The sequence below is a fragment of the Miniopterus schreibersii genome (genome assembly GCF_964146895.1).
Source record: "Miniopterus schreibersii genome assembly, chromosome: 13".
Classification (NCBI taxonomy): Eukaryota; Metazoa; Chordata; class Mammalia; order Chiroptera; family Miniopteridae; genus Miniopterus; species Miniopterus schreibersii.
This window is the reverse complement of record NC_138113.1, coordinates 18495120-18518910: the sequence shown is the minus strand read 5'-3', so window position 1 is coordinate 18518910 and position 23791 is coordinate 18495120. Positions and strand designations below refer to the sequence as shown.

The 23791-nt window shown below is 42.5% G+C and overlaps 1 long non-coding RNA gene and 1 pseudogene across 3 annotated transcripts in view; one reads left to right on the top strand and one right to left on the bottom strand.

Annotated features, from left to right (window-relative positions):
- Positions 1 to 23791, bottom strand: part of LOC308566701 — a 115293-nt gene that overhangs the window by 52708 nt on the left and 38794 nt on the right. The window contains exon 4 of one of the 2 annotated variants that reach the window (XR_014000220.1): positions 12463 to 15178. The exons of the other annotated variant lie outside the window; for it this stretch is intronic. This is a non-coding gene — a long non-coding RNA (uncharacterized lncRNA). Of the gene's footprint in view, positions 1 to 12462; positions 15179 to 23791 lie in introns of those variants that run through there. 2 annotated transcript variants of the gene reach the window in all.
- LOC308566464 (large ribosomal subunit protein eL36 pseudogene) lies at positions 21378 to 21694 on the top strand (annotated as a pseudogene). Its single transcript has one exon. The product of its transcript is annotated as a large ribosomal subunit protein eL36 pseudogene (transcript).

The following is a 23791-nucleotide window of genomic DNA, read 5'->3' as shown; positions in this document are numbered from 1 at the left end:
AAAAGTTCTCAAATGACATTAGCTTGAACCTATCTGACAACAGCATGCAAAGGAAGGACACCTGTTTTCTAATCTCATCTCCATCCACGTGACCAAGTCACAGAACCTCTCTCAGCCTTCTCAATTTTCTTGTCTGGGGAAAGGCAATATTTCCCACTTGGCCTTACACTATTTCAACAATGACATTAAGTAACACAGGCAAAGATGCACGGTAAATGTAAAGCAGTGTGTTCAAGAGGGAAATGATTGTCATTTCTTTGTTCACTTCTGCTACCATCCTGCCAAGTGAAAACTTGAAGACTCTGGTCAGCTGGAGCCAATATAACCAGGAGATTTTAATCATCAACACTGTAAACTAGTAGCTGCCCATTTATAAGGATTCTCTGAGTTCTTGGTTAAATTTCTTCTCTAATAACAATAATATATTTGTATACCTTTTCATATAATGCCCATGAGAAGGACACTTTCCCCAAACCCATAATCCCAGTCTGATCATGAAAAAAACAAGATTGAGAAACTGTCACCAATCAGAGGAATCTAAGGACTCATGATGGTTTAATGTATTTGGGTATATTGAATTGGATCCTGGAAGAGAAAAGGGGTATTAAGGGGAAAACTGGTGAAATCTGGATAAAGCCTGTTGATTAGTTAATAGTAATGTACCAACATTAATCTCTTAGTTTTGACAAATATACATTGGTTATATAAAATGTTAACATTAGGGGAAACTGAGTGAAGGGTGCACAGGAACTCTCTGTACTATGTTTGTAATTCTGTTAATCTACAATTATTCCAAAATAAACAGTTTATTTTTAGAAGACTTAATAAACATATCAACCAGTCATACTGTGGGACTATATTGAGTCTTGATCAAACAAACAACAGTTGACTCTTGAACAATGCAGGGGCTAGTGCACTGGCCCCACATACAGTCAATAATCTGTGTATATCAACTTCTGAACCCCCCAAAATTTAACTACTAATAGCCTACTGCTGACCAGAAATCTTACCAATAACATAAACAGTCTATTAACACATATTTTGTATGTTACATGTATTACATACTGTATTCTCATCATAAAGTAAGCAAGAGAAAGAAAATGTTATTAAGAAAATCATAAGGAAAATCATAAAAATCACATTTACAGTGTTTATTGAAAAAAATCCATATAAAATTCAAATGCATGTTGTTCAAGAGACAACTTATATAAAAAAATTCATTTATGAGACAGCTGGAAATTTAAACACTGGATATTTGAGTATATGTGGAATTAATTATTAATTACTTTTAGGTGTAATAGTATTATGGTTATATATATTTTTTAATCTTTATTTTTTAGAGATATAAACTAACATATTTAGAGATGAAATTGTTAAAGGCAAAAGGCACCAGATGTTAGACCTTGGTCCTTGAGTTTTGGCTAAGAAAGAATTCAAAATCAAGACTCAAATACAAGCAAAAGTTTATTTAGAATGTCACCGAGGTAGAAGAAGTGAGCTGTGGAAGAAGTGAGCCAGCTGGGCTGCATGGCTCAGAAAACAAGTTACAGAGGAAAAAGAAGGGCACACTGGTGGTGAGGTCCCAACCTACAATTGTCTATTGCTAGACCCCCCCGGGGATTTCTGCCCTGGGTGACATTCTGTACCTGGCCTATCGTTCCGACTCTGCTCAAGCCTGTCTAACTGCCTCCTATATCAAAATGATATAAAATCTTGAATTTGTTTCAAAAATAATACTGGAAAGGGAATTTGCAGATGTCGGTTAAGCAAAGCGTGAGTAAGTAAGTACTGAAAATGCTATAGCTTTGTAATTATCCTTGATATCAGCCAGGCTATGGTCTCTTACTTTGTTCTTCTTCAGGGGGGTCTCAGGTATTCATGGCCCTTTGTTGTTCTGTTTATACTTTTAAATCCATTTGTCAAGTTCTATTAAAAACTCTACTGAAATTTTTATTGGAAAAAAAATGGGTGATGAGTATATAGGAGTTCATTATTCTGTTTTACCTTCTTTTCATTTTTTAGAATTACAAAGAATTAATTTAAAAGATCCAAAGGAGAAAGGCCATACTTTGAACAGATAGCATTATTTTGATGCTGTATTTGCCACCCCCAAAAACTCCCCAGTTATTTTTACCCAGTCTCCTCACCAAACGCACAGACCAACTTTGGGGTCAAAGTTCTCTCTGTATGGTCCACTCACATGAGCCTCTGGAACTCTCTCAGAGGTCCTAGAACATCATCACCCAGGTAAGAAACCAACCCCAGAAACCTGAGTAGGTTTTCCCCACTCTGATGGCCACAAGGGCCACTCCATGCTCAGCAGCAAGGAAAGAGGGTGTTTAACCATGAGTTTAATGGCAGCCTCTGTCCTTCAGCCAATTCTAGGAGCAGAGAGGTCCATCCTCTCCCTCTTAGCGATGGTTTTGACATTTCAGTTCCTTTCAACCTCCAAGCAAATTGGATCTGAACACAGATGAGTGGGAAGAGAAGTGATGACAAGTCAGGGCTTAATTTTAATGCAGATTTTTTTCTTCCCCAGTGCAGAAGTCTTATTAAAGAAACAGCAGGATGCTGGCAGGAAACTGTTTGTAAGTAGAAATAACACTTATTATAACAAGTCAGAACAGCAGGCAGATAGGTTTGTTTGTTTGTTAATTATATCTGGTTTTATTTTCTAATGAGTGCCTTAAGAAAGGATCAAGACATACACAGAATGCATACATAATCTGTCCACATTTAAGAAATACACTCGATAGCTCTTTTCCATGTATGATATTCCCAGAGAGAGCAAAGCATATCTGCTTTTAGAGTAAAGTGTTAACCTGAACTTCAACTGAATGCCTACAGAGCCATGAATCAGAAAAGATATGCAACTTTTAAAATGAGCACTCAAATGAAAAAGGAAAAAAAACCTCTTTGAGGAGCAAGGTTGAGAGTGAATTAACTGCAACAGTGTTTTTAAATTGTCCTGGAGTAAATTAGGCCTTCTGGTTTGCTTGGGTTTTTTGGGTTTTGTTGGTTTTTTTTTTTTTTGTCAGAAATGAGTAATCACTAAAAGGAGGCAGCATAGTTCACATTTTGGCATTTTTATCTGGAATCAGGGTTTCACATTATACATTTGTGCTCTATGTTTTTGTTTTTGTTTTTTAAATAAAGGCACTTTGGGCATGGCTCAGCGGTTGAGCATCGACCTAGGATCCAGGTGATCAGGGTTCGATTCCCAGTAGGGCACATGCCTGGGTTGCGGGCTAGGCAGCTGATCAATGACTCTCTCATCATTGATGTTTCCAGCTCTCTCTCTCCCTCTCCTTTCCTCTCTCTGAAATCAATAAAGATTTTTTTTTTTAAAGAAAGAAAATGCAACCCTAGATTTAAAAAAACACATAGTGTAACTATAAAAACCTGCAAAACCAATCGAGGATACCTCAGAAATCAGGTCTATGCAGACAGAGCAGTCTGAATCATTTAGACCAGAAAAAAACCCACATGCAATGGATAAAATATAATAAGCGAGGGGGAAAGCAGATTTGTTAACTAGATAATCCATAGTATCCTCTCAGTTCCCAGAGGGATAGCCCTCCCTCTTTTTCCTTTGGCACTTCCCTCCCTCTAGACCATCTTCAAAACCATGCTTTAAACCCGTACCTCCTTCAGGAAGCCCTCCCTGGTTAACCTGATTCTTTCATTCTGCTCATTGCCCCAGGAAGAGTGTCTCTATTTTGCATTTGGTCCTTTGTAACATGTTTTATATCATTATTAAAGTGTTCCTATGACTTCATGTCTTTATTTTATCTACACCCTTATAGAGAAGTTCTTTAAAGATCTCACTGTGTCTTCCACTTGCTGGGTGTTTTCCTAGGGTGCTCTCTGTCAACAAAGAGGACTCTCAGGAATGTTGACTATGGACTGGGTGGAGCCAGCATCAAATTGATTACTTTGGCCTCGGCTTTGAAGATCTTCTAAAAGTTTTTTTGGGAGGGAGAGGGAGGGTTAGGGGGAGGAGTGAGATTATAGAAATGATTTTAATTCAATTTATTTTAAAACTTTTTTTAAAATCTGCTATGTAGGGACAATGTGAAATTTCCTTTCCCTTCCCCCTTTACAAAACAAACCTCTGGCTATTCTTGTTTTCATTGAATCAAGGGTTTCTTCAGGTTTGCTAGAATTTTACTAATCTCAAAAACCAGCCTATGGGCTAATGCAAGGCTGCGTCAGCACAGATGCCAGCTCAGGGCAACAGGACCTCCTTCTCAATGGGCCTGCCTTGGATGAATTCAAAAGTTAATGCATGTCCAGCTTGGGGGAGTCTGACATAATAAAGGGGCTTGAATTCCTCCAGCCACTGGTTGTTGAGTCCCTCTAGGGAGAAAGAAGGAAATAAAATTCTTTATCAGATTCTCAAGTCCATAGAATTCTGCTAAACAACAGAAATGGTTAATTCAAGATGGGAATGAAATAAGGTCGAGCAGGAGGTTGAGGAGATTGAGAATTGATTTCTTAAGGACTGAAATAATGATATTTTATATTTGAAAAATTCTCAAAATGGGATTTCTTACCCTCTTTTTATTGGTATCCAGATTAATCAGGAGCCTATCTGAGGCTGTTTTAGCAAAGACAGTTAGGCTTGACCTTAGTAACTAGTAAATGCTGGGATTTGGGCAGAGGGGAGAAAGTTGACGTGAAGGAACACATCCTTTCTACTACTGAGGCCAAGGAGAGCAATCCAATCTGCAGAATGGCCCTAAGTGGCTTTCTTTCCTCCAGCACTCACAAATCTCACAGTTTTCAAGAAAACCAGTGGAATCTCCAAAGAGGACATACAGTTGACCAACAGACATATGAAAAGATGCTCAATGTCACTGATGACTAGAGAAATGCAAATTAAAACCACACTGAGATACCACCTCACACCTGTCAGAATGGCTCCATCAATAAATCAACAAACAGCAAGTGTTGGTGAGGGTGCAAAGAAAAGGGAACCTCGTGCACCGTTGGTGGGAATGCAGACTGGTGCAGCCACTGTGGAAAACAGTAGGAAGGGTCCTCAAAAACTTTAAAAGGGAACTACCTTGTGACCCATGGATTCCACTTCTGGGTATATATTTGAAGAAATCCAAAACACTAATTCGAAAGAATATACGCACCCCTATGTTCAAAGCAGCATTATTTATAATAGCCAAGCTATGGAAGCAACCCAAGTGCCCATCAATAAATGAGTGGATAAGAAAGTTGTGGTACATAAATACAATGGAATATTACTCAGCCATAAAAAAAGAATAAAGTCTTACCGTCTGCAACAGCATGGATGGACCGAGTAATACTATGCTAAGTGAATAAATCAGTCAGAGAAAGACAGATACCATATGATTTCACATATATGTGAAACCTAAACAATATAAACAAGCAAACAAAAACAGAAACAGACTCATAAATACAGAAAACAGACTGTTTTCATTTTGCACTGAGCCCCACAAATTGTGAAGCCGATCCTGAAAGTAAAGGTTAGGTATTAAGTGGTTCTGGTTAAATATATTGATTCATTTATTTTATTTTGTTTTAAACTGTCTGTAAAATTACACTATGAAATCCGGGTGATGAGAGAATGAAAATTAAAAAAAGAACACACTTTAAAAGTAAACATGTGTTATTGATAAATGGTGCGGTCTCGATCCATTGGCTACTCCAACTAACTGATAAGGTTAGCTTAACTCCTCCTTATAGATTAATTGTCACAGCAGTAAGATGCTGCGTTACATACTAAACACTAAAATTTACACGGAAACTATCTGAATCTTCTGGCTCCTTCACTGCCAGGGGATGCTCATTCTAAACTATAATTCTCACTGAGGAATACGACACAGAAAATGTAGGGTTGTTTTAGTTTCTGGTTATCTTAACTATGTCAAGATCATAGAAATATTCAAAATAAAAAGCAAACATTTATTATAAAGACTGAAAATGAGTAGAGGACTTTGCTAAACTCTGGGATTTCAGACTTAGGGTTAGGATCAAGGTCAGGATGAGGGATTGGGATTAGGGTTAAAGTACAGTACTTGACCTGGAAATATTAAACGCAGAAATTTAAGACTCCTCATGTATATTAATAATATGCATATGCATACACATACACACATAAGAGCAAAAGAAGGAAGTACTGGTTAAGGACCAATGAGCCTCAGAGTCACTGGATGTTGCAGGAGCTCAGGGGAGAGGACTTTCAGAAACCAGGGAGCCCGTTCAAGCCATTGTGGTACCCTTGATGGCAATGGGATGGGCCCCATGGTAGCACCTGCAGTTTGTTCCTATAAGTTTGCGAGGTGCTATTAAGTCAAAATGTGGTAAAGACCCATTTCCTGGAAGGCCCTGGAGATACAGAGACGAACAAGCTGAGGATCAGGCCCCCACACAGCTCCAACCCGAGTGAGAGAAGAGCACCGGTGTGTTACTGAAGCCTCACTCGTGAGCCACCAGCTCCGCCCTCTGCCAGCTGAGTGGCAGAAGGACTCTCCGAGATGAGGCAGTAGATTTCTCTTTGAGTTACTGATTGAGACAGTTGAAAAATGAGAAAAGCATCAATCGGAGAAGTCAAAAGAAGCGGTCTTCCATAAGGAGTGCGCCAGAAAACTGTGAGGTGAGAATGTGACTGAGGGTGGAGGCTCTAGTTTTACTTAATAGCTGGCTGCCTGGCAATTCCAATTGTGTCCTCAGGGTGACATTCACAGAAAATAATGCTAAGCTACTTTTCTAAAAGTCAAGAAATATACAGTATAATTTTGCCTTGCTTTAAGCAGTGCAGATTTTAAAAATCCAAACAGATAAATCACTGAAGAATTCCTGACTATAAAACATCTCACCACAAGATGGCCTAAAAAAGGAAACTCCCACTGTAGTCCATTTTAGGTAGAACTGGACTTACAAAAGATGAATTTATCTGCAGCACTGAAGCAGCACATCTGCTACATAAAGTCACGTAGCCTTGTAGTTGATCCAAAGTCATAAATAAAAGCAGCAGCAGTCCTTCTTCACCAGCTTTATGCAATTGAGTAATCTAGCAGAGCACTCTAACAATCTCCCTCTCAGTGGCTACGTTATTACGCTGTGGCTTTCCAGTTTCCTGCATGTTGACAGGCAGCTGATCTCCTGAAGTAGAAAGAATAATACAATATATACCCACGGGATCATTTCTTCAGCCCCATTAAATATTAGGCAGGCCCAGTGTGTCTACACATAGCTACTTCAACCGCAGTGAAAAGTCTGAAGTAGCAGATTGGCATGCAGTGACTTCCAGGAAAGTTCCAGAATGGATTATTTAGATGATGATTTGTGAGCACTTGGAAATTAGGAAGTGATCATTCTAGTCAGCCTACGTTCACTAAAAAAAAGAAAGATAAGTGGCATTTTTTTTTTTTTTAAGAGTTTCTATACCAGTGAAGTTGAGAAGCTCCATAGATGAAACTTACTTGAATTCTGGTGATGCATTTGATTAAGTAGTGAAATTGTCACAGACAAGGTGAAAAAAAAGGTGAGTTGAATGAAAATGCAGTTATATGGATTTATATTTTCTGTACAAAATGATGGATGAACAGACTCATGTGATCCTGGAGGGAGGGCCCTTAATAGTATATCACAGGGCTCTCTCCTGCTCGGCATTTTACCAATGTCTAGAACAGAGTTTTAGAAAGTTCTGTTATCGAAATAGCATAGTATACAAACCTGGAAGGCTAACATATTAGATGGCAGAATCCAGATTTAAAAGTTTCAGTGGAATGAAAGAATCCAAAAAAACAAAATATAGTTTATATGAGATAAATATAAAGTTTTACATCTAGGATTTTATATAAAGACAAAATCTGGCTTAATGGAAGTTCATGTGACAGACAAGGTGTTCTGGCTGGCCACGGTTTTATTTAGGCCTTTAATGAATCATGGATTTTTAAAAACAACAACAAAAAGCTAATAGAGTCTTGGCAGTTAACATTTATTTTCTCCTTGGTTATCAAGGATTCTTATTTTCTTTATACGCTTCTGAATTTTTCAAATTTTCTACAATGAGCATGTGTTATTTTTATGAATAGAGAAAAATTACTCTTAGTATTTGAAAATATTTGAATGACTGGCTATAGAAGTTGGAGCAGGCTATTTTGTATAGTTTTAGAAGCTGGAACTAGGAAAAAATGGCTGGAAGTTACAGCAGACAATTCTAAGCTAAACATCAGCTCCCAATAGAGTGGGTGCCTATCCCTGGAAGTGTCCACCTAAACGCTGGCTAACCGCAGAGGTGGTGTAGCACAGCACAGCGGTTACAAGCTCTCACTCTGTCAAACGTCTCAGGTTCAGATCTTGACTGTGCCATCTATTACTCGTATGACCTTAGAGAGCAATTCCACTCTGTCTCCATCTAGGAAAGGTACAAGATTGTAACTGTACTTACCCATGGGGTTGGGAAGGATTAAATGGGTTAATCCGTATAAACGACCTTAAGACAATAACTGACCTATGCTCAATCAACATTAGCTATTACTATCCGTTAGGAGTGGTATGGAAAGGATTTCTGCTTTGCTTGAGAAACTGAACTAAATGATTATTAAGGGTTCTCTCCAATTCCATGATCTTAGGGTTCTAGGTAGGAGATCACTTTCCTCAGGTGGTACTCTCTTATTACCTAAGCCTGAAGTCCTGAACAGCAGCCTCACCTGTAATTAAGTATGGTTTGGTGACATGAGGCCTAGCATAAGTGACCCTATGTAGAGCCTTTTTCTTGTTGTTGTTTTTAACACTGACAAGAGACATCCAGTTGAGAAGCAGAGATTAAGAATGAGAGCATAAAGAGAGAGCATGCAAAACAGTAAAGAGATAAGAGACTGAAAAGGATAAGTGGCTGGGAGACTTGCCCTGGAGCCAAGGAAATTGCCTAGTTCCAAGGTGTTCACAAATGGCAGGAATTCTGTTATTATGACAATGCTGGTGGAGAGTGAAGCAGTTGGGGTAAAAGATCCATGTTGTCCCCTGGTTTAGAAATCCAAGCAAAATATTTGTGAGAAGATGCTAAGGTACAGAAGAAAGTCTAGCTCAGGTATTTCAGACTGGATCCTGCCCGAAAGAGAAGTGGCAGCAACCCCTGTGGATGGGAGTTCTCAGGGATCATTTCTGAGCTGAAATCCAGACTAATCATTTACTAAGGAAATGATATCAGGTACAGTTCCTCATTCAAGTCACAAAATTATTTCCTGGAACCATAATGCTTTGCAAAGAAGGAAGCTGAGCTGCATCCCTGTCTATGGCTTATCTCAACCAGAAGGGAAGAATTTGGAGTTTTCATGGGTCCACCTTCCCAGTGTTTCATAAAGTGTAAAATACCTACATGGTGTGCAGCCATCACCTGAGACACCATCCTCAGGCCTTCTTAAGTCACAGCAAGGAAGGAAATCGACTTCGTCCTGAGCATCACAGTGGGGCAGGCTCTGTGCTGATTGCTTTTGCAAACATTATATCATTTAATTCTCGTCATACTCTATGACATCTGGATCTGAGCTTCTATGCAAGATGAGAGAAATCTGCTTCGGTGCTTTGCTGAGAGCTCCAGGATGGTCTCTTTACCTCCCTCACATCCTTCATGCATGGCCCCAGGCTGAGAGTTCAGGGCAGCACTTTTCCCTGAGCATTTCCATACTTCTCCCAAATGCTGGCAAAGCTTTGCATTTTTACCTTCTCAACTTTCCCTTTTTCCAAGTTGTTTTTCCAAGTTGTTTTCAGACAAATATTTGTGGTCATCACCCAATAAAACCAAAGTACACAAATGTGCTAAAAAAAAAAAAAAAAAAAAAAGCAAGCACAAGGCAGGATTTTCTGAGTACTTACTAGGGACCTGATACATTATTCTTTTTTAAGCCACCAACCGCCACTGTCAAAGCCCTTCTCATCTCTCAATTAACAGAACCAGAGCTACCCACTGTGAGCAGGGCTTCTAGGAGGGGGTGAGGTTTCCAAGAAATTGGAAGTAAAGCTCTTCCCCCCTCTGTTTTTCAACTGTATATTTGGTCTGTCCTTGCCAAGCAGGATCCTTAGGATCAACAGTCCTTGCCACTTGTCACCCTACTAGAATGGCAACATCTATGACAATATATTTTTTCAGCTTTTATTTTACAATTAGAGACCAAGGCTAAGATCTGAATTTCCATAAACTTCTCTTGGTACCTTTTCACCAGCTTTATAATCAGGCGATACAAAAAGCATAAGTAGAATGCTGAGAATTGATTACCAGTCTCCTAAAAGCAGTCTCCAAACAGTTTGTTCCTAAGAAACAGCAGCTCCAAGTCCCCAAGCATCTACTACTTCACAGGGCAAATACTCATGAGGTGTCTCTTAACCCTGGAGCGCCCCGAGGATTGCTGGAGTGGGTAAGAGACTCAGAAGGCTGCTCCACCCCCTCCGAGGGGAATCCCCACTTCCTTCCCTCTCCAACCTTTTCCTTCTGCCCCACCCGCTCTCCTCCCCCACTCCCCACACCTCCTCTAGGTAAAAGTGGGGGAGAGCTTTCCTCCCACAAGTGTGCCCTGGCCTGTGCCCAGCTGAGTTCAGTGATGAATCAGTCAACAAAAATTTATTGTGTACCAGCTTTGTGTAAGACTAGATTAAGCCCCTTTCAGTATCTACCATCTGCACAGCTCACTGAGCATGAGGAACATGGGGAGCACTGGAGATCTTGGCCCCCAGTATATGTCATCAGTTTGGCTCAAATAAACTCTTCCTTCCATCGACAAAAAAAAAGAAAGAGGAACATAACACTTTGAAAACATGTATTGTAGAAATGCTGAATAATAACAATAGCAAATAATAACCCATCAGCCGAAGAAGAAAGCAAACTTTACTAAGATGGGTAAAATTACCTGAGGAGCACAATAAATCTACTGAACAAAGCGAGTCAGCAGCCACACCCTTGCACTATTTTGTAAAAGTGGTATCCTTTATTCACCTTGAAGTCACACCTGGCATTCGAAGCCTCTGTTTCTCAAACACAAGGCCCTTGAATGCTTTTCCTCTTTAATATACATGAAGCATTGTCTTTCGCTGGGATGATTTCAAGTTATGGGCTCTTTTCTCAACAAGATCAAGTAAAAAATCATGACTACAGAAGAAATATACAACTTTAACGTAGACAATGAAGGCATTGAAACAGAGATTTTGCTTACCTTTGTTCAGCCATTAATTCAAATGGAGACTGCAGCCAAGAAATCAACAGAAGGCTGAGGCCCAGTTGGCGTGGCTCAGCGGACCCATGAACCAAGGAGATCACTGTTCGATTCCAGGTCAGGGCACATGCCTGGTTTGCAGGCTGGATCCCCAGTAGGGGCGTGTGGAAGGAAGCCTATCAATGACTCTCTCTCATCACTGATGTTTCTAGCTCTCTCCCTCTCCCTTCCTCTTTCTGAAATCAATCAAAACATATTTTTTTAAAAAGAGGCGGCTGAATCTTGGAAAGGCAGCAATGGAAGAATAAGGAAAGGTCACCAAGAGCAAAGATGTGTCACTGGACACCAAGGCTAAGATTATCCACACTCTCATATTCCCAATCACTATGTACAGATGCAAAAGTTGGAGCGTGAAGACAGCTGATAGAGAAAAAATTGATTCATTTGAGTTATGGTGTCGGAGGAGAGCTCTATGGATACCTTGGACCACCAGAAAGACCACAAGGGGGTCCTAGAACAAATGATGCCTGAAACATTGCTGGAGGAAAACATGACAATACAGAAGTTGTCCTATTTCGAGTGCGTCATGAGAGGGCCGGATTCTTTGAAAAGACAATAACGCTGAGAAAAACAGAAGGCAGCAAGAAAAGAAGGCCAACTATGCGATGGATTAACCCCGTAAGGGAGGCCATAGGCAGGAGTCCACAGGAACTGAACAGGGCTGCTGAAGACGGGGCGTTGTGGCCAGTGCTCATGCATAGGGTGGCCAGGAGTCAGAGCCCACACAATGGCCTGTAACACACACATTGATACATTAAATTATTCATCACATAGTCCATGACAGATTGGGAATTTTTTTTAATGCCCTTCACTGAAGATGAGTTGAGAAGCATTGTTCGAGATAACTTTTCATAGTCTACCAAATAGTTGCATTAATTAAAAAAAACAAGCAGGCTAGGAATGCTCATTCCATATGGGAACAGAGTAAAATACTGGGAGCAGTGCCCTGGCTGAATGGGGAAAGGAGGAGAGAATCACTTTTTTCTTCTTACCGGTGAGTCTAAGCCATTAAAATCCACCTGTGCCCATCGATAGTTTATATTGCTCTAATCCAGAGGTTTCCAAACTTTCTCGATTCACAGCAGCGTCATGTCTCAGTAATTTTCTCACAGAGCCCCTAGGCCAAATGAAATGCCTAACAGAAATATCATTTATGCAGCAGTTAGGCCCTAACAACTTAGCTGTTTGAAAAAAAACAATATATATAATAAAATGAAAGAAAAAATTTGTTTATTTTATTCTTAACCACAGTTGCTTATAACAGGATGTGTATGCCAATTGGGCACTGAACATTTTCTCAAACATTGGAAACTGTGTAACCACCTGTAACCTTTTGGTCCATGCTAATTTTTCAATTGGTACTTGCATTTTATAACAACAGCTGAAAACCCCACTTCTCAAAGATAAGACATCTCTGAAAGGAATGGAGAACAATCTAATGTTGAAACTAGGAGCTGCCTTGACCTAGTAGTTCATTCACTTGGTGTCCAACAGATGTCAAGCATTACCATGCACTCCTCAACGTTTAACATGTGCTGCAGCGCCCCTCAGAGCTTGCTGTGGTGTCCTGGGCACAGTTTGGGACTCATGGCTCTATTCCTTTTCTATTTTTGATTCTGTTCCCTCAGTTGCAAAATTATAAGCATCTACTTTAAGTGGCTAACACTCAAGAAGCTGTGTATTCTTCCCTCCTCTGTTCTTTGTCTATGATGAAGGTTATAGAAGACAGGACAGGCATCCCAAATATGTGCCTCCAGAGAACATAACAAAACCTTTGGCTCTGTTGTATATTTAAATAAGAATACAGTTTTCAACTATGTTAATTTTTTAACAATCAGATCAAGACAGAGCAGTACAAAAATATGTATAATTTTGTACCTTTCCCACTAATTTTTAACCATTCTCAATCACATTGTAATCTAATCCTGATTTTTCTATTTAATTGTATTATTTCACTTACTCTAAATTCCTGTCATTGTAGTTAAAAGTCCCTTGGATAATGTAAGTGGCTCTGATAGAAGTACTTTGGGACTTAAGCATAGCTTGAAATTAAAAGCCTTTTTTTTCCATCTGGGTCAATACCTTTTCTTCATTATTACTGTTGTCATCATCATCAGAATATGAACTATTTATCCTGTTTGGCTGGTGCCAACAGTTGGAAAGATGGCTCCCTGTCTCCTGTTTCTAGCTTCTCTTCCGGCTCATTTTTTATAGGCAAAGCAAAGGAGAGCGAGAGGCTCTTATGTCTCATATCTTCTGCAAGATTGTCTCTTCCCAGCAACAACAAAGAAGTCTCAGTCTCTCTCTCCCCCCTCCCTTTTTATGAAGATCTCTTAGCTTCTTTTATCTTCTTTTTACTACCAGCTACACACAGTTGATACAACCTGCCTCAGATATTAACGTGCTGTCTTACCATGGAGACGACATTCCCTTTCCATGGGTAAACCCAAGCTTATCAGAACATACTCTTTAAACTCTCTTTCCTAATGAACAGAACACAATTTTAGACAGTGGCGCAGAGCGGCTTTGCACTCAGGGATGGGAATCTGGTGCCAGGGCTGGCCCGGGAGAGCAGTTCCCTCCACTGCGTTCCCGTTTCCCCGGCCTGATGTGGAACTTCCCACTTCTTCCTTGCTGGAGCTTTTCTGTCAACCAGACGTCAACAGATATACTGGATTCTTTATACTTTAATCCGTTTAACATTTGAAAGTGCTGAAAGAGTTAGGCACATTACTCATCCTCGTATAGCTACTTTCTGCTTTCTGACGATGGGGGCGGGAGAATTAACTGGATACCTGTTTGGAGCAGGTACCCCAGCAGCCACCTGGCTGTATTTGGAATCCAGCTGGCACACAGCCTTCAGGGGGAAGGCTGACGTTCGGTGTTCAGGAAAAATTAAAAGCCTAGGAAAAGTACAAGCCCCTGGGCCAGAACAAAGCAGCTGAATGATGGTTCCTTCTGAGGGAAGAGGTGGGAGTTTTTTCTTGCCTTGCTCCTGGGGATAGAAATGAAGTCACAACTTTTTTGCAGCAGTGACTAATTCCTCTTCAGAGGGCCTCCTGCTTTTGCAGAGCTAATTTAATGAATGGTACATGAGAGGTCTCTCCAAGTGAGAGCCGATAGAGGAGGAAACAGGGAAAAAGTACAACCGAGTCCCTAACCGTTACCAGCGTTGTAAAACAGGAGGAAATTTTCAGAAGCCAGAAGAGGAACCAGGCCTCCCCCAGATCTCCCTCAGACACGTTTTCTTCCTGACTCACTGGGTTCCTTTAGGAAAGCCTGGCGGCAGGCAAGGGAGCCAGCCTTTTCTGGCAATATGGGGCATTCTGACTTCAGATTCTGCAAATCTTCAAGAACAGACACAGCGTGCTAGTGTTCCAGGCTGGAGGCCAGCAGCCGAAGAAGCGCGTCAGATGGTTGGTGCTGTCAGCCAGAGACCCAAGGACTTTCCCGGGGCTGCACCTCTCCGGAAGTTTGAAGATGTAGGCACAGGTTTGCCTTCTGAAACGTGCAAATGTCACCAGCCGGGAGTGGCAGATGCCAAGAGGCATCTGAAAACAGATCTCCATCTGGTAATGGGTTAGGCTTCCCGGGGATGGGACGCAGATTAGAATAGTTTGAAACAAAGTGACGGAAGCACCAGTCTTGGCTTTTCACATGTTGTTATGGCCTCTGGGTCATTTCCTGCCTTTGGAATTTACTTCCTTTCCAGGTTCAACAAAACCAGATGACCACGAGAAAGAGGCTGGGATTTTTCTTTGCCTTGGGGCCCAGTGGAAGGGCAGCTCCGTGCCTGGGAACTTGAATCTCCGTGGTGGTTGCCTCCTCCTGTGCTCACACTGAGCCCAGGAGGGTGTCAGCCTTAGGAATGGAGCAGTAAATTAGGGAAGGGAGCCACCTCCAGTTGAGTCAGATGAATCCCTTTGTTTCTAGAAAACAAAAAGGGAAAGAATAGGTGGTGACAGGTGCAAATGATGCTTTGTGGAGGGGAGCTCTTACTTCCCAGTGCCCCATTCAGGGAGGCAGTCCCCTTTCGAGGAAGGAAGATGAAACCAGCTCCACACGGCCCCACCCCTAACTGCTGGAGTCAGCCAGTGGGCCAGTTAGGACAGTGACATTCGCTACACAGTAATGTCCTGCTTTCTTTTATTTCATTCATATTTATCTTCCACAGAAAAGAATTAAGGTAGCAGCACTGTCTTCTTGGTAGCATTTCTGTGCTCACTTTTGGGTACTTTGGAGATGATGTGTGTCTTTATTGCAAAATCTCTCTGCAGCCCCCAGTATACCCTGGATACCCCTGCAGTTCTACAGGCAGAGACCCTCACCCCACCCCAGAAGCCAAAGTGAACCCTCTCACTCCAAGGGCTACAGGAGCCAGTTAAAACTTAATGCGGAAGCTGCTGCCACTATTGTGTGTCTAAGTCTGAAAGATTTGTCTCTTTAGAGAGTGACCCACGGTCACACATTCCTTCTGAAAATCCAGCTCGTGCAGCCCCTGCTGTCTGGAGGAAGCTTGTGGAGCCCGTTCATGTCCAGAGCCCACCTCTCACTAGACTGAGAGATCCGAGTTCACAGTTTCATTTATTTGTTAACCCTCACCCAAGGATTATTTTTTCCATTGGTTTTTAAAGAGAGTGGAAGGGTTAAGTGGAAGGGAAGGAAGAGAGAGGGGGAAAAAAAACAAAAAAACATCGTATGTGAGAGAGATACATCGATTGGTTACCCCCTGCACATGCCCCGACCAACCTGCAACTCAAGCACGTGCTCTTGACCAGGAATTGAACCCATGACCCTTCAGTACACTCTAACCACTGAGCCACACCGGCCAGGGCAGAGTTCACAGCTTTAAAGGAAGGGGCCCTCTTTGCCCCAACCTTGTCTTAGCACCTCACTAACCTGGCAGCAAGTGTTCAGTCAGTGCAAAGGAAGTGGCAGCTGGTGACCAGCTTTTATCCTGGCTACCCAATCCCCAGAAATGAGAACCAAAACTCCCCCGCCCCCACACCTTGACAGAAGGTCAGGTTATTACTGTGCTCAAGAGTGAATAAAACTGACCTTTCCAAATCACACTGCCTCATCGGGTATCCGCAGAAATGGTCTCCTGTGACATTTCACAGCGATGGTTCCAACAACATTTAAGAAGTTCCAGGGGAAGGAAGTAACTAGGAACAGAGTTGGCTCTATAAATAGTCAGGGTCAGAAACACCTGCAGGGTATGATTTCCAAAGCACCAAGAAGTCTGCTCAAGGGCCCCAACTTTCCCCCACTAAAGACCACTCCGGAAGATTAAGACATTCTGTTTCCATGTAAAAGTATAACATGGGGCTGGTAATTTTGGAAACCATTGCATTTTAAACTTCAGTGAGTCTGACTGCACAGGTGCATCAAGGGCCAGGAATCTGCATTTTTATCAAGCCCACCTGCAGATGTTGGTGCAGGTGATCTATGGCCCATACTTTGGAAAACTCTGCTGCAAAAAATTGTGAGTCATTGTCACACTAGCATGGAGTAATTGTCGATACAGGAGAGCACTGTACCTGAATTCCAGGCCAGGTGTTGGCACTCTGACTGTGGGCAAAACAAGTTAATTCTCCAGGGCTGAAAGCCTTAGGACCATATGGTGATCTCTAAAAGTTTAGTTGGGGGCTGGTTTCTAAATTATGGCTCAAAAGCCTGCAAAGTATGAGGGTTGTCCCCAACGGTAAGAGGGTCCAGGACTTCTCCAGCATGCCCTGTACACTCACTGAAGCTCTGCAGTGCAGAAAACTCTGGAAACACAGAGGACCCTCTTGTCCCAGGACTGCAGTCCTGCTGTCTGAGGTCTTGGGATACAAGAACCACAATAGATACATCTCTTTTCTTTGCCTTTAGTAATTTACAAATAGGCAAAAAGAAAAGGGAGAAGATTTATTTAGTGCTTTATATGCATTATCTTTTAAATTTTCAAATAACCATAGTATCATTGATCTCATATTAAAGATGAGAATTGAGATTCAAAGAGGTTGAATAACTTGCCCAAATTCCCAAGGTCACATGGCTACTGTATGCTTGAGCTGCAGTCTGGACTCTTGCCTGTCAAGGTGCAAGTTCAATGTTCTCTCCACAAAACTATTCATAACTAAAAATTTTGCTATGGCCATTCTGAAGGCCTAGATGTTTTGAGACCCTCAAAATAACCTTGCCTCTCCCTGACCTGTTATCCACACCTGTTATCCACACCTGTTACCCACTCTGCTTCAGAATCTTCCCATATCCTTGGTCTTTATTGCATCCCTGACCTCTAACCCCTCAGCCGTGCTCATTTCTTATCCTCATGACTTCTTGACCCCCAGGGATAAACTATGCCACCACCTCTGCTGGGCCCAGGGGTACTTTTCTAGTCTGCAATTATTCCAGTCACTGACTTCAAGACCAGTGGTTTTCATAGCTTGAGAATTCCCAAATGCTTAAGAGGCATCTGTGTACTAACTGAATTGAAACCCCTCCCCCTTCCTCTCCCCACCCCAGGTCTCTTCTCAAATCAAGGCATAAATGCAGGAAACCTGAGTCAGCCCATACCCTTCTATTAGCCCCCTCAAACCTCAACTTCCTAGTAACAGAGATTATTCTGGGGTGCTGGGCACCCCCTAGTGGGAGTAATGGAGAGAGAAGAGAGACTGCTTTGACGCTGTTCTCAGTAACCCACCCACCCCCAGCTTCTGCCCCTCCGCAGAGGCCTTTGCCTTCCAGCCCAATCCACTGTTCCTGGAATGATTCATTCTTCCCACGATGATCGGGCCTTTTGCTTCATAAAGACCTCCCTGAGTTTATGGACATAATGAACTAAAATTAAGCAGAAGGCAATTCAGGCAGAATCGTAGGGAAAAGGTCCTATGGAGAGAGCTCTTGAAACCCTGAAATTCCTTATAAGGCAAACTGAGTGAGACCTAACAGCACTCAGCAAAACAGTAGAGAATATCTTGGAAGGATATTTTGGGAAGTGAGGAGGATGAGGGAAAGGCTGCCTTTCTGGCTTTAAGATACATGTTAATGCCCACATCTGACACCTTTAGCCTGATTTCAAGACTTATCTTAATGCCTGGTGCTATGTCTTATCCCTTCTCAGGACAAGGGAACACCCAACATTTAACCATTTTGGAATAAACAGACGAAGCACTCTCCCAGCAGAAGGGCAGCCCATCTGTGGATGTGGGACATTCTGGACATTTGTCACTGTCCCTCCCTCTTTAAAGACCATGACCATAACCCCCCATGACATGGCATGAGCCCTATTACGTTGTAATCAATAAACCATTTTCTGAGTACCTACAATATACAAGGCTCAGGCCAACCTGATCTTAAGCATTTTCTGCCCACACCTAAAAGATAGGGAGAGCTAGCATATTTGAGTGCAAGCGCTAAGAATTCTGGGCATATTCAGAGTCCCGATTTTAGCTCAGTAGCTGATCATCTGCTCACTGGACAGGGGTCAGCCAATCTCATCCTGCAGCCCAATGCCTGTCCCTAGGAGATGCTACAATTACACAGCATGCCACCTCCATATGACTTTGGTTGCTATGGTCTTACCTGTTCCTGGGTTTGAGGCATCGACTCATTAGTTCCCATTCATGTTGGCCATCTCTGATAAGTTCCCTGAAACCCTGCTCATAACGCTAGCAATTCCAATGCAGGATTTTCTCTGCGATGGCTCCTGCCTCATCTTGAGCCTAGTTGCTTAGGCAGTCTAATCTCACAACTGCTTATAGTGTTTATCCCTTTCAGAGCCATTTGATGATGTTCATCTCTCTGACAACCAAGAACCTGGGAAGAATCTCTCCCCTCAGGCACTTCCATTTTTGTGTCCAGATTGGCAGCCTTCCCAACTCACCAGAGGCCTCACAGAATGAAACCCTCTGTGGAGGGTTAGAGGAAAAACTGGACGTAAGTTCACTGGATATCTGGGGGAAAGAAGAAAGGTCAAGATGCTCCAGCTTGGTCGGCCTCTCTGACAGAGGCCTGACAGCAGAAGCTGGGGCTCCTTCCTGCATAACTTGGGCTTGAATTAAAGGCATTTTTTTAGTCCAAAGACTTCTGGCCTCCACTCTGAATGGAACACTCAAAGGGCAGAGTAAGGTCCCCAGCTGGCAGGAAGGACACACTGGCCCCCGGGGCTCCAGTGCCTTGGCCAACCTGGAAAGAAGGCACAAAGGCTGTGGTGTGTCAGCGAAGCCACCTGGAGTGCTTCTGTCAGTGTGAACTGTCCTCATTCATGTAAGCTGGCCCTGGCTTTGTAAGAAAGGGCAGTAATGTGTTTATGTGCTCAGAGGAGAAAGCCTTCTGGAGAGAGAATGAGAATTGAAAGCAACAAACCCAACTAGTGTGGCTGCTTTGGGTGGCTGGGAAAGAAGGAATCCTCAGACAAGGGCCCCCCTCTTCGCCCCCCTCTCTGACAGTTAGAGATAAGGGAACTTTCACTACTTCTGTTTCTATTTTAGGAGAAATAAAAAGCAAATCATAAATCTAAAGATGACGGTCCATTCATCTGGGGAGAGAGTTAAACAAGCTGTTACATTCCAAACAGATATTAGGACTGCTGAAGTGCAGACTTTTAACCTGCCAGTGGAAATGTTTCTTTCCTGAAAGTCACCATCGATTAGACACCAAAGATAAGGTTCCAAAAAAATTACTTTTCATGCAAGTGAAGAAGCATTAATTTGGGCTGTCTGTAGTGAGCTGGATTCCAAGAAAAAGTAAAAGGTGAACAAACAGAGCAGTTATGGGAAATTCAGGAGCATGATTTGTTGATAAAGGTGAAGAGACAGTGGTTCAGCTGACCCAGAACTGCAACAAACCGAAATCAATGGTTTTGCAGCTTGGGAGGTGCCCAGAAGGGAAGGGGCCCCTGGTTCAGGCTTTAGAGAGCCAACACTGAGCTCCCAAGGCAGTGTGGAGGGGGGAGGGGAGGCAGGTCTGAGCTGTCCGCCAGTGCCTGCAGCAAGTTAGATATGTCTGTGCATTATCTGCTACTATCCCCAAGGGGAGGAAGTTATGTGCCAGCTGGAGATCTCCCAGAAGACAAGCATGTAGCTCTTGGATGAGGTCCAAGGAAGCCAGGTGAGGGCTTGAACTCTGGCCAGAGAAGCAGGGTGTGTACACCTGGGGAAGCTGGGTGGGAGTCTTTAGACTACACTCAGGCTGGGGAGAATGGGGTGTGGTGTTTCCATGAAGAGTGGGTGTGAACATTCCAGAGCCTGCATACTGTTTATGGAAGACGCTTCAGTAAATACAGAACACAAGTTCCTCTGGCTGTCCTGCAACCTTTTCTCCTGCTGAGTTTCTGGTTCTTTTAAAGCTACAACATAAAGTTCTCAATAAAGTTGGACTAAGACACAGACTGGAAGCCATACCAGATCTGCAGCACAGAGCCAAGGAGACAGGCAAACCCTTGGACTTGAAGTAGGTAGCTGTGCTTCTGAAGCACAGTAAGGGGCGTTAAAGGAAGCACTCTCGGTCTTCATCCACTTAATTTTCCTCCTCTCGCTTCTGGGAAGTCTGTAAGCCACTCTATGGTGTCCTTCTCACCTTTACTTTCCTTCTTGCCCTTGACCACGTATTTCCAGTGGTCAGCTACAGCCAGTTCAGACCACCTGCCAACTCTGTGTTCAGCTTACCACCAGCCATGGTGGGAGTATTTATATTATAGAAAGAGCAAACGCTACCTAACAGAGCTTTATTTATTTTTTCTGGATAGCCAGTTGTTTCACATTTACCAGTACAATCTGCCTGTAACTAAGAGTTTTTACATGGAAGAGGAGGCAGTGAACTGAAAAACAATGTAAGAAGTTTGTGGGGCAAGTGGCGAAGCCCAGAGTGTCCAGAAGGAAGTGGTGGGTTGCCAAACTTGGCTCTGCCCACCTCACGAACACACACAACCCACCCCTAAGACAAATCCTGGATTCTATACTTAACAGTTGCTCAATAAGACCTGCTCTTGTGTCCACAATGACATGTAGACATTGTTTTCTGTTGATTTGGGAGGTTGTTTTATCTTCCCAAATAAAAGAGAAGAGGTTTATGGGGCAGGGTATAATAACCCAGGTACAGCTTTCGGTCCTTCCGCTGGGCAGCCGTTGAGGAGCAGCAGCCATGGCTCTGTGCTACTCCATGGCCGTGGCCTCAACAAGGGCCACAAGGCAACCAAAAACGTGAGCAAGCAGAGGTCCAGGGGCCGCTGTGGGTACCTCACCAAGCACACGGAGTCGGTGCAGGGCATAATCCGAGAGGTGTGTGGCTTTGGCCCCTATGAGTGGGGCATCATGGAGCTGCTCAAGGTCCCCTAGGACAAGAGGGCCATGAAGTTCACCAAGAAAAGGGTGGGGACACACATCCATGCCAAGAGGAAGAGGAAGGACCTGAGCAATGTCCTTGCAGCCATGAGGAAAGCAGCAGGCAAGAAGGACTGAGCCCCATTCCCTCTGTGTGTAATAAAACCTGTTCAGAAAAAATAACAACAACCTAGGTACAGAGTGTTTTTCCTATTATGGATTTAAAGTGTTTTCACATAGATTCAATTCCTCTTTTGCTCTTCCAGCAGCCCATATAACAGTATGTGCTCCCCTTTCCCTATATGTGCTTCCCATTGACCTTTGCACTCAACATCTTATCTCTTGCAAAAATATCCCTGAGCCGGGTAATTATCACTTCCTCTAGAGTACAGTTTTTTAACTTTAATGTACATACAAATCAGCAGGGGAATCTTGTTAAAAAGCAGATTTGCATCCAGTAGGTCTGGCTGGGACCCAGGTTTCCCCATTTCTAACAAGCTCCCAGGTGCTGCTGTTGGTCAGCAGGTCATTCGTTTAATAGCTCTGGACTGGACATGTTAATCCATCTGCCTCTTCTCCTTTAAGAAGCCCCACTATGCCTCTGGAAGGGACAGTCTTCACAGGAAATTGGACCAGTAATGGAATCATAACCAAACAACCAAATCCATATGACAGGTGGGGTTAGATTCTCTTTCAGGAACTTGAACTAGAATGCTACCCTAGCCTGGGTTCCCCACAAAGCAGGGCCTGAGATAGATGTTTGCACATAGTAATTTATTTGGGAGTCCCAGAAAACAGGAAAGCAGGATATGGGGAGTGGTAGATGAAAGGAAGACAAACCAGTACACGCATGTGTGATTGAACTGATGACGCCAAAGGGCACCAGGTGCTCAGTCCTGTGGGACCTGGGACCTGCTAATGGGCCTTCAAATGCTCTCAAACATTTACCCAGCCTTTCCTGAATGAAAATCCTGAGTAACTGCTTGATAACCTTTATTTTCCAATTTCCAAATAATGACTTGATTCCTTAGCATCCTCTAAAAGCCACCAATAAATTTTACGTAGTATGATTATGAACTCGTGGATGATAAAGATTGCATGCAAAGTATTTAACACACGTTACATAGCAAGTCCTCTGCAAACAGCCACTGCTATTATCACTCTTTTATTATTACTACATCCTCATGAATTTTCCTATTATAGTGGACCTGCTTGCTCATGTAGAACACCAACACCCACAGGCTTCTTTGGGTTTAGTTAAAATTCCCAATCTTGGCTTACACCCACCCACAGCAACCTGAGAGCCAATCTGACACCCCGTTGGGTCTGTTCTGTTCCAGGAGTGGGCAAACTATGGCCTGTAAGTCAAATCCAACCTACTGCTTGTTTTTTTCAAATAAAGTTGTTTTGGAATGCAGACACATCCATTCATTTACAAGTTATCTATGGCTGTTTCAGTGCTACAACACCAGAGTTGAATAGCAAAGCCTAAAGTATTTTTAGTTTTGTTCTTTAAAGAAAAAGGTTGTCAATCCCTGCTCTATTCTACTCACAGACTATGCACCAACTCCACGCAACAACCTCAGGATGGGTTATTGATCACCGAGGAGACCAGGTAAGGGTTGGAATGAATCACTGCCACCTCTTTTCATTAGAAAAACAATTCCAAGCACTATTAGTAGAAAAGATGTCGATTCAACCCTTTAAGAGCCGAGCTTTATATTAACCTTCTCTGAACCAGACTAGTTACATAGCCCATCACTTGGCAAAAGTCCATTCAACAACCAAACATTGATAGACTCTTTTTTGTGTAACAATATTAGCTTGAAAACAGAAGACTACTGCTAAAGGAATCTTCCTCTTATTAAGGGATTTTATCAGAGTACTCTAAAAATAAATTAGCCTTTCAAATAAGAGTAAATATAGATAGAATTCATCACTTTCATTTTCTCCACAAATATCTCTGACATGTTAATAACCACCTAATGAGGACAGACACCGGATGAATATTTATGATGGCCATGGTTGATGCATATGATCCATGAGCTACGCATTTGGTACCGGATTTCAGAACAGAGTCATGAGATATGGTTCGTCATTGTCATTGAATATGCATTGAATGACCAATTTATATTAGGCCCTCCACAATGAGAACGCCCATGCCCATACCCACATGGAACTTTCGACTTCTTTTGTGAAACAGTCTTTCAGAGCAGAGAGACAGGAAGTTATTTG